Genomic DNA, 10180 nt, shown 5'->3' with positions numbered 1-10180 from the left:
ATAATATAATATAAATAAATAATATACATATATTATATTTACTAAATAAATATTTTTACTGAAATTAAGAAAAATTTTTCTCAGTGTAGAAATCTCAAGCATGATGAGCAATATATTGCAAAAAGTTTTGACATTTTAACAATTAATTTGAGCGTCTTACATAACTATTTCGATAGTCTAATAAAATTATTTTCAGATTTGTGTTAGATATAAATCTAAGCTAGATATTGTAGTTCTAGCTAGATAAATTAATTATTTTTGGCAAAGCCGTCTTTTCCGTACATATTTTCTCGTAATTGACTCTATATTTTCCATTTTATCCATTAATATTCCGTATCCTATATATTACGCAATATATTATTGTTACATAATTTATAGCATCTATTTAACAACGCGTGATGTGACATGGAATTTTCGAAATATCTTGATATCGAGACAAAAGGCATGATATGAATTGCTTGACCCATATCACGTGTTTCGATAAAATGTAAATCATTCTGGTCTCCGTTGAATAATTCAGATTACAGAGACATGTATGTTTGCTTAATGCTTTTTCTTTTAATATTAATAGGATCTAGCATAATCTAGCACAATAGTTACACGTCTATTCCAATTTATATTTCGTAGAATCATACCGAAAAGAAAACATCTACTCGATGAAATAAATTGGCATGAAATTTTATCAATAATTGGTTTAGATTTGTTTCTCGTAACATATTTAGATCAATTAATAAAAAGTATTAATTCAACATCGACGAAGAAGATTTATTATACTTATAATACTTTATAAATATAAGAGCTGCCGACTTTAATTCTAATGTAAGATAGTCGTCTGATAAACAATGGAACGAATAGCACATATATCGATTTGCTCCCTGACAATGTAAGCTCCTTGGCCAAGTAGGCGTCGTAAAAATTACGCAACCCACTGTGTTGGGGATGAACGAATTTAGGGAGCTTTTATGCTCGATGATTTTTATGAGCCCGTTTGATGGGGATCGATCCATTTCGTATATTTTCTCATCCAATAAAAAATATTGCCACAACGTACGGTTTTATTTTAGCGAGTTTATCGCGAGGATAAAAAGTATAAAGATACGTCGGAGACAAAAAATGTTACAACCTGGATTGGTCAAGAGGCTCTTAAGAACAGCGAAATATTTCTTGTTTTTCTGTCATTTTATTTCCTTTTACCAACAAAGCTACATCTTAAATTTAATATACATATGCATTAAAAGTTTTTTTTTTTTTAAGACGTCTACGGGACTGGATTTACATATAAACCAAAAAAAGTTACAGCTTAGAGCTCGTAAAATGCTTCGCGTAATCTTGAAAAAAATCTTTTTAAATAATGTAGTTTTAATTAAATTAAATTAAGATAATTTAATTAAATATATATTTCTATATTTTTGCTGATGATAATTTAAAATCTCATCGCAAATTTAGATCTATTTTATATTTATATTAAAAAATTTACATAAATAATAATTATGCATACTCCCTCTCTCTTTCTTTCTTTTTATGATGCTACATGTAATGTTTTCATACCTTTTTACGATATATTCTTCGAGTAGTTAGTACATATCTTGCAGCAGAAATTTGCGGCATTTCATTATAAAAATCATGTTTAAGATCCCATTTAAAAACATCTGCGCGAATGGCCTTATGCAAAGCAGTTTGATCCTCGCTTATACCGATCGGGAGCAGACGCGCCGGCATTGTTACGCAAAGTTTTGTCGTGTAGAACGATGTGACTCATTGTCGCTAAACATTCTTAAACAATTTATATCGGTATCTTTTAGCGGAATATTACGTGCAAGGACATCGGAGGGGTAGAGATATAGGCAAGTCACACAATAATATCTGTATGCACGAGCGACAGTGAGTCACACTTTTGATACCGGCACATTTACGAGAATCGCGAAAATACTCTGGTAACGAGCTTCTTGCATAACAATACGTAATACCTACTGTGCTGGCCACTGACTTTTAGAGAATCACATTTATGCTTTGTTTCACGCTGTATTCATTTAATTTATATTATCCTGTTTCATGAATTTCGCGCGCGCACGCACACATATATGATTATTATATATTCATTTTATGAAGATTTTGAAATAAGTTTTGAAGGATAAGTTTATTTTAAAAGACAAGTTTTAAATGGAGCTTTTATTTTAATTCTAAAATAAATGTTTTTTTTTATCTAATAAGAAAATATTTTTGCTAAGAATAAGCTTAACTTTTCTCGAATCTTTCTGAAATCCTTGGGTGTGTGTGTGTGTGTGTGTGTGTGTGATTTGGCAACGCGAAATTACTTTATATTTTCATATTATGATTCACTGGTTACTTGTTAAATGACCTTAAAGCTTTTTTGGTATGTGATGGCACATCTCGAGTATGTAAGGTATTCGTTCACAATGAAAAATAGCTGGATGCTACAATGGATTTCTCGCTTGAATAACACACATAAAAATAAATCGTTCGACTTGAATGCATATGTACACTGATAAAAACACACCTTTCCGTAAGATGGTCTTTTGTATCTGAATTATCTGTTTTGCTGTTAATTCTAGCGGAAGCAGAATTTGGATAGCTGGCGCATCCAAGTGACAATTCCACGATTCGTTCGGAATTTTTTTTTTTTTTTTTTACTGAAAACAAATACAGTATACTTCAGTAATTTCTGAAGAAATGGATGATGGTATAAGAATAGCCTCGGATCGCGATAATATTATTTCTGATAAATAGGCCTTTTGTCGTGGTGGATCTTTTGAAAGTATTAATTACTAACGGCAACTATCTTTAATTATGTATAATTGGAGACTAATATTGAAGATAATTACTCCAAGGAGATCCCAATTCTCTTAAATAAATGTATAATATCCTTAGAATATAGGTTTACGGACGAGCCTACTAACCAACAGAGCGAACGTCTTCCGTGAGCGTCGCGCAAGGTAAAAGCAATTTTCGTCACTCGAGCGTGGAACCGGTTATTAGTCATCGCAAATTACGGTAGACAAAACTTTCCGATGGTTTCGTAGTAGCTAATCATGTACACCAAACAGCGAGCAGCTACGGGCTCCGTTATAACGGAACGTTTGTATGTAACAGAGAAAGAGAGAGAGAGAGAGAGAGAGAGAGAGAGAGAGAGAGAGAGAGAGAGAGAGAGAGAGAGAAAGCTAGATAGAAAATATAGAAGACAGAATACATCGAAGGTGGATATGGAAGTAGAAAGACGGTTAGAGCAAACTAATGAAGCGAGAAAAAGAAAAGGATAAAAGGTGAACGCAAGAAATAGTAAGAGTCGATTGTACCGAGCTTAGGAGGAGAGACAGACCCAGAGGGATAAACCGATATATAGTGCGATATTATGACAGTCTGAGGACAACGACGACTGACAGTTAACACGACGCGGTGATGGCAGAAGGAAGGTAGAGACGTCTTTTTTCGGGAGTATTGATCATTTGGTACGTTGGGTGAAGCCGTTGCTGTACCTGGGAGTGGACAGGTGATGTTTTCAAATTCTCTTTGTCGTGTTGATGCGTATAGAGATGCATTCGTGAAGATCTTGTAAGAGAGAGTTTGTCAAAATAGATCCGTTCCTCTTATTTCTTACGAATAAATATATAAATTGCATTAATATTTATTTATAATATTAATGCAATAGTTGTTTATCATATTAATTAATAATTAAGTGAAAATTGACTGAGAAATCTTCAAAAATAAAGAATATAGAATAAGGAATATCATCAGGCAAGAATTCGGTTAAGGCGAGTGTCTAATGATGTTTTTGTGTGAATTTGACAATTTCCAAGCAAACTGCGCGATTATTTGTTGGTCCTAAATTGAAATTGGAATTTATATATTATCACAAATTAACTATTGCATTAATATTATAAATAAATATTAATGCAATTATATATTTATTCGTAAAAGATAAGGGAACGGATCTGTTTTGACAAACAATTTAATATTACTGACTCTCTTTAACGAGCATCTTAAAACTCTGTAAAGATTACTATAATATTTATTCAGTTTTATAAACGTATAATGTATTACTTTTGCGAAACTTACAAAATAGTGCTGAAGAATCACGTTGTAAAAGCACAGAAAAATAAAAGATGACACTTTCAATCAGTTCTGCTGCTCCTTATAAATCATCGTAGACGCCGCTGTAACAAAGAAAGGATGACAATTCAATTAAGCGTCGTACGTAGTATTGTATATTCTAATAAATACTATAAGCCAGAATAACAACGGAAATCGAGAGAAATACAGAAACAAAGGCGCTGATCCTTCGGATCGAGCCTCTGTCATTTGTAGGGAATGAAATTGAGAGATGAAAACGACTGGAGGGCGACTGAGAAAAACGGAACTCATTGTCGTAAGTGCACAGAGGCAACATGATCAACCGTTCGAGGAAGCAAGAGGTTGATTAGTCAAGCGAGCTCGACAGATAGAAGGGTATAGAGTAAGAAAGAGAGACAGAATGAGGTAGACGTATATGTGAAGTAATCGCGCCAGGACTACGAGGAGAACAGGGACATTCAAGCGACGGGCCTGGTAATATCGTATGACAGTGCCGTAATGAGAGGCGCTTTCCCGAGCGTTGACCTCTTCGCGCTTCCAATACTAACCTCGACCAAAAGTGCGTCCGCCTTCTCCCAGGAATACAAAATAATAGAAACCTTATGGCGAGGAGAGAGAGAGAGAGAGAGAGAGAGAGAGAGAGAGAGAGAGAGAGAGAGAGGGAGATTCCTCGTCTTCGTGGAAATCGCGATTGACCGAGAGTTCACACGGAACTCGACTAAAATATCATTCGCCTGAATGTTGATCCCTCGACGTGATTACCTTCGAGCGGAATTCCTACCACGAATTCGAACGGATGTTTTAACGTATATACATTTTGCATCGATCAATTCTTCCTTCGGAAAATGTGGTTAGAAAAATAGAAAGAAAAAAGGTTAAAGAAATAGAATGAAGACTCTTCAATTCGATTGTCACAAGTCGGGCAGATTAGTTTATAATTAAATCCATGTCCCTTTTAGTTTATATTTAATTTAATTCTATATAACTCATGATGTCGAATTAACGTTAAACATAATTCTTATCACGATTTCGAACGGGTGTTTTAATGTGTACACATTTTGTATTGAGCAATTGTACCATTTAAAGAATGTAGCTAGGGAAAGTAAAAAGAAAGTAAAAGAAATAAGGTGAAAAATTGTCAATTCGAATGTCACATGAATCAGATATTTTAGTTTATAATTAAATTCATATTTATCAGTCTATATATATTTAGTTTAATTCTATATAACTCTTATAATATTTAATTATCGTTGAATGGAAATCTTACCAGGACTTTAACGAATGTTTTCGCGTATACAAATTTGGAGAAATTGTTGCATCATTGGAGAATGTGGCTAGAAAAGTAGAAAGAAAATAGAAATAAGTGAAGAATTACCTACCGATTCATCATAAGTCACATAGATATTTTATTAGTTTATAGTTAAGTCCATGTCTCTCTAGTCTGTATACAGTTTAATTCTATAATTTTTAATCAAAATTTATAAATCTATTAATATTTAAATTTATATACGGAGTGTTTAATAAGTAACGACAAAATTCTCGTATAACAAACTAAATTGAGTGTAAAAATCTTCTACCATTTTACAATTTTTGCAAATTAACAAGATCAATCACTAAAAATCACGGAATAATTGATTTTCAATAATTTTTTACTCAACTACTATCAACTTCCCAAAACTCAGAAACAAAAATTATTTATTTTCTTCTCATAGAGCTCTAAGAATTTTTTTCAGAATTTTTTATCAACTTTTTAGTACTGCGTTTTCTTATCGTCAACTATTTTTACCAACATGAGAAAATGCGATACTAAAAAATTCTGAAAAAATTCTTTGTATAAAAGTACTTGAATAAAAAATTATTGAAGATTAATATTCGGCGATTTTTACTAATTAATATCTTGTTAATTATTGCGAAAATTAAAAAAAAAAAATGATAGAGGACTTTTCGACTCAGTTTAGTCCACTCTATTCCTATGTGAGAGTTTTATCGTTATTTATCAAACATCCTGTATATCTTTAATCGATATTCACATCATACTTTCTTGTATTTCGAGATGGAAGCTCTGGCAGCTTCAGCTCGACTGCGTAACTCCGACTGTAAAGAACTGAATTCGTGGAACGCTCTCGTGTTGATTTCTTTCAGTGAGCTAATTTGTCTATTTTTCTAATCATTTAGTCTGTCAGTCCACGTGACACACGAAACACGTTTCTTAGAGACCAGTACCTGTTTTGCGGCAGACAGGTTGAAGGAACTGTTATCGCCGTAATTTCATCATGCCATTTCGTCTGCGAGAAAAGTCGGTTCAGTTGCATTTCACATGCCAATACACATAACGCGACCGTAATCGTCAAACTTCCCGTTCAACTCGTCGACTGACGTCTAACGAAAAATTCGAATAGGGAAATATCCAAATCGCGCAACCTTTTCGACGTGCCGATTCCGCGGAAATTCGCCATCGTCGATAATTAACACGCGGGACACATCGCCTTTTCTTAGCTGGGGTCGTCCCTCGTAGCTTTTTAACGAATCTGCATAACGCGTTTTGTATTCCAACGTTCGATTTCGCGATGAAAGCAGACCGGGACAAACTGATGAAAATGTGATGCGTAATGTTTGCAACTACTTATCGGAATTATTCGAGAATAAAATCGCTGATTGCTGCAATCGAATCGGACGTGATTTAATATTGCGCACGTCGCTCCGTGACGTTTTACATGTAACAAATACGTGCAAAACGAATAATCTCTGCGCAGTAATTTATCGCAGGGATTATGGATGTATTTCACGTTTTTCTCTTTTCTTTTTTCCTCTTTCTGTCTCCCTCCCCCTCCCCCCTTTCTATCTCCTTTCTCTTTCTTTCTCTTGTGCGCGCGCGCGCGCGTGTGTGTGTGTGTGTATAGATGGATACATACGCTCTCTGTCTTTCACGCCACGACATTTCGTGTGCGTAACAAAGACTCGTTAAAGGGCTCTCGCGGAAATGAAGGGTCGGTCCCTCAGTGCTTTCATTTTGTAGTATCCTTGGGAGACAAAGGAAGAAGGAATCGGAGGTCTTGGATGGTGCCATCTCGTCCGCGATCCCCCAAGGCAAGGGGGTAGTGTCATTGACCCCAACATTTACAACGCAAGAAACTGTTATGTCACATGATACGTTTCCTTTACTTAATTGAATTTCAGGATCATAGAGTAAGACCTCGGAGGCGTTATTTATCCCCTGACTTTTGTTCCTTGATTAAAAGGTGAAACTGATTTTTGTTTCATTCTGCCAATAGTCTGTCGACAGAGTCGTGTCGTTTATCAAGTTATTTTTTTTGACAGAAAGATGTATTATCTGCAGATTAGCTCGTTAATGAGTGGTGTAAATTATCATATGTTTATGATATATCAAAAATGTGATGAAAGTATACCAAGTATATTGAAATTCAATGGTGTGAGACAGCTTATCAGCAATCCACAAAATTACTTTTATGAGAGTTATTTAGGTCAGGTTATACACTTATGACTTCTTCGAGGAGAGATGATATTTATAAGAACGTAATCAACTCCACATTTTGATACAACAAATCAGCCCAGTTTAATATAGATAGTATTTTAATTAGATATATTTTATAAATAGATGTATCTTAGTTAATATAAATATATCCGTATGTTTGTTTCTATAAAAAGAGACAAGTGATTATTTATACTGGTTTTGTTCAAAGCATTTTTTAAGCATTCTCGCACGATTGAGCAACATTTGACTCTTGACTCATATGTATTACGAAGCTATGACAATTCTTTTTAATCTCACGCAATGTTTTCTTTACGTGATTTAATTCCTCTTAAAAAGGAGAAATATTTTTATTTTTCTTAATATATTTATAATATTATATTAAAACGGAATTAATATAGTTATTATCATCATTATTATTATCATGTTATCGCAGTATTATCGGCATTTTTAAAATATCATTTATTTGCATCTTATTATTTTATCGATTATATAATTAAAAAAATTATTATTAATATACTTAAGTTAACATAAATTTTTAGCATATGCGTTGATTTATTTTTATGTCTTCTCTTTATCGCTTGTTGTTAAACAATGTATCCCGTCAAGATTCATTCTACTTAATCCAATTAAAAGTACGATTGGGAAATTGTACAAGCGATTCACCAGTGAAAAAGTTTCGTCTCGTCCCTCACTTCTCGTTCCTTAAATCGGTAATATATAGTGGTACGCGTCATTGACGATTATGCGTTTAATCGTATGACGAAATTATAGTTATCATTCGCGACAGCCTCCCTCTCTATCTCTTTCTCTCTTGTCATTGCCGTTGTTATAAGTTCGCTTTGTGCCTATAACGAGATGCAACTGATGTATTTAGCGCGGTTAGTACCACTGTTGCTAGGGCATCAGCTGATCAGACCGGCCGCCTGCGCGGCAGGGGTGTATCTTCGATCTTTCCGCCTCGTATCTACGGAATGTACGTAAATGTTTGTAATCAATTCAATTTTGGATTCCTCCAAGAGATTGTTAATTCAAGGAGATGTAAATTCGGAAAGTTTGATTATAAAATTCAGTAACGCAGAACGAAATTGAAGCTTCCAAACGCGGTTATTTGAGGCCGAGTGACGTAATCGACGAACGAGATAGCTGATTTTGTACAGGTAACAAAGAGGAAGATGGAAGATTATGAAAATAATTGAGCGATATAATTTATTATTATGTCATAATTTTAGACAAGGAAATTACTTTCGTTAAAGTATCTGAAAATTCTGGTAGATACAAATCTGAAAAAATGTATAATTTTGTTTTGGACATAAAAAATAATGCAGGAAACTAGTTGTTCATAATATTAAAACTTTTTCCAGTATTGTTAGACGTTCTCAAAATTATTTTCAATCTGCTTCTAGTTAAATTTTTAGATGTTTCAGCAAAGCACACATTCTTTCTGAATAATTATCAATAGTTCTCAGTGTTATCACACTGAGAAAAATTTCCGGTTTGTAATCAATTCAATTTCGATACAAATTCTGGTTATTTCAATTAGATTCAACCAGAATTTCTATTAATACAACCGGATTCTGTTTCCAGCGCATAAACGTCATTTGAAATTACCGATTTCTTCCCTTCTTATTTCTTCTTTTAGAGAAAAAGAAAGATAGAGCGAGAAAGAGAGAGCTCGGAAAGCGACTAAATCTCGATTTAATTTTATTTCAACTAACATTTAACGGAGCGTCCTGGTGTATATTAATTAAGGAGAAAGCGGCGAAGGACGTGACGATGGAAGAAACGAGGGAGACATAGGTTTTTTTAGAACCGAAGTCAACTCGGAGTCTTCCCGAAAAATCTGGTCGTGTCCCGCACATGCTCTCGAAATACGACGTCGATAGATCGACGTTGACTCTCACAAGCGTCGCAACCAGTTACAGCCCTGTGCTCCGACCAATGACAGCGGCGTAAAGCCGGCGTGCGTTCCCCTACCACGTACCCCCGGCCCCGTGTGCGTGTAGTCGGCGATCTAACCATCCTTACCACCACCTCCCCCCCTCCCTCCTCTCGCCCCCCCTCCCCCTGTCCCCCGTTTTTCCGACGCCCGGCGAGCCGGCCAGATGATCGCGGTCTGGTTCGACTCGCCTGGCATCGCTCGACGGCATCAGTTAGCAACCGGCTCTCGTTCCGAGTGGATCGTCTCGCTGCATCGTGCGACCGACCGGCCGTGCCTATAATACTCAGCGTAACCCGATTCTCTCGCGTTTTCCCGAGAAACCTTCTCGCCTCGTTGTGCCGGTATACGTTTACACGCATTGACGCGCCTCTCCCCTTCCCCCTCCCCTCCGGTCTTTCGCGCCTCCACCGTCACCGTCGTCTCCGAGTTTCCGGGAGGAGCTCCAGGCTTCCCTTTTGTGATATATTATGACTGGTCGTAACCACGCTACGTTATTCCTCGTTACTTGTAGTGACAACCCACGGACGTGTCGCGTCGAAGCCGATTCGCCAAATCGCCGGTGATAATACTGATAAATTGTTCGCTAAATTGTCGGAATCTCGCACACGTCGGCGAAATCTCGTCGTCGTATTCGCGCGATCTGCCAGGGATAAATAAGT

General features: G+C 35.8%; 1 protein-coding gene across 2 annotated transcripts in view; it reads left to right on the top strand.

Moving 5' to 3' along the window:
• The window catches only part of LOC108756867 (sestrin homolog), a 220283-nt gene that overhangs the window by 165169 nt on the left and 44934 nt on the right, over positions 1 to 10180 (top strand). The window lies entirely within an intron of this gene.

The sequence above is a fragment of the Trachymyrmex septentrionalis genome, unplaced genomic scaffold (genome assembly GCF_001594115.1).
Source record: "Trachymyrmex septentrionalis isolate Tsep2-gDNA-1 unplaced genomic scaffold, Tsep1.0 scaffold13, whole genome shotgun sequence".
NCBI lineage: Eukaryota > Metazoa > Arthropoda > Insecta > Hymenoptera > Formicidae > Trachymyrmex > Trachymyrmex septentrionalis.
This window is presented reverse-complemented; position numbering and strand designations above follow the sequence as displayed.